Here is a 1802-nt window from a genome sequence, read left to right on the forward strand (position 1 = left end):
TCAACCCTCAGCTTGTAGATGATGGAACTATATGTCCAGCATGTCCCAAAGTGAGTCGATTTCGTTTGCTTAATATTTCCCATAATACTTCCCATAAGCCTGGATGCAGGAAAAACTCATATCAAAATCTTTATCCATTCCAAGGAAAAAGGAACTGTGCATATTTCTGTCGACGCACTTTTTGGGTGTGTAAGAAAAAAAAGTTCTGGCGAGAGCACTGCTCCTCCGAAGCATGGTGAGACATTTTTTATCTCGCAAGACAAAGTTGATTCATTCACCAATTCCTATGGAAAAAAGAAGATGTGAAATTAGAGAATGTAAGAAAACTGTAACTGAATTATAATCTAAATTCATTCTAAATATGAATTATCCCGCTTTTCATTTCATTCTATGATTATGTCTGTGTTTAACAAACTCCTTTTTTTCTTGCCCTAATCTAAAACTCTGCATGAATATTTTCGTCAAGGAGTGCAACCAATTTCAAGCCGGAACAAATTTAAGATCCAAAGTAAAGTCCAACAAGCTCGATGAAACAGCTGTTTTTGGATGTTCTTGTCGCCATGAATTTCCTAACACCTTCTTTAGTCTTAAACGTGGAGAGCAGTAAGTATATATTTCAGCTAACTACTGTATTATTTTAATGGATTAACTGACGGATTTTAATTCAGCATTAACTACTGTATTACAGTAAGGACTTCACAGCATCATTAGACTTTTCGTAAACTTTCTTTAAAATGACTGTTTAATAATTATTTTACTAGAATATCAAATGCGGTGTTTCTATTAAAACACGTAAAGGAGAAAATTTCACATCCTTCGGTGAAGTTAAATTTTTTGTATGATATTGCTTGCACTTTGGAGTCTCATTTAAAGGTTTGTTAAATAGACCTTAGAAGTGTTTAAATCCACAGTTTCCAATCTTATTGCATTGCATTTCATTGTTTTACACTGCTAAGATTTAGGTACCTCTAAAAGCTATTAGGATGCATGATGTATTTGCAGTATGTTTTTAGTAAATTTTCGTGCACACAACACAAGTGTATCAACATGGCTTCAGCATGTAAGCAGTATCGGTGTAAAATGCTTTCGCATCTTGAATGTATAATATTATAAATTCGTAACACTATGTTATAGATTTTGTCCGTTTTCAGCAATAAAAAACTACATTTTTAGGCGAGTGGGCAAGTTGATTTGTTGGATGATGTAAATCTTGCAGTTCCTACGTTCCATGCATATGGTCATAAAGTAAAGTGTCAGGTAATTTTTATCCATTTTCAAAATAATCTTTTTGATCGTTACAGCTCATTGTACATCGTTACATTTAAGTTGTCATGTCAATTTTAAATAGGTATTGTATAGTCCTAGAAGATTGGAAGGCTTTGGATTGACAGATGGAGAGGTTATGGAGCGTCTTTGGTCATACCTTCGTCCCACTGGAAAAATTACAAAGGAAATGACTGCCAGCCACCGAATCGATGCGCTCACTGATTACCTTCTACATTATGCGAGGAAATCAGTATCGCAGATTGGTATGTTATTGTGTTTTACCTATTACACTAAAACAATTACCTAATGCTTAATTATGAAATACTATGATCATCTCGGATTTTATTGTTCTGTACGGAATCTGGCAGTTTGTAGGCCTGGCAAAACATCCGAACCGTGTCAACACAACAACAAAAAGACTTAGATTTTATGCATGCTAATCAATTCATGACAATTATTGAGTTATTATTGATGACAGGTAATCGCTAATTAATTTTCCTCATTTCATCGTATTCATTATTTTTCTATATATACAT

This window comes from Dendronephthya gigantea, unplaced genomic scaffold, assembly GCF_004324835.1.
Source record: "Dendronephthya gigantea isolate DGI-Jeju-01 unplaced genomic scaffold, DenGig_1.0 000066F, whole genome shotgun sequence".
Taxonomy (NCBI): domain Eukaryota; kingdom Metazoa; phylum Cnidaria; class Anthozoa; order Malacalcyonacea; family Nephtheidae; genus Dendronephthya; species Dendronephthya gigantea.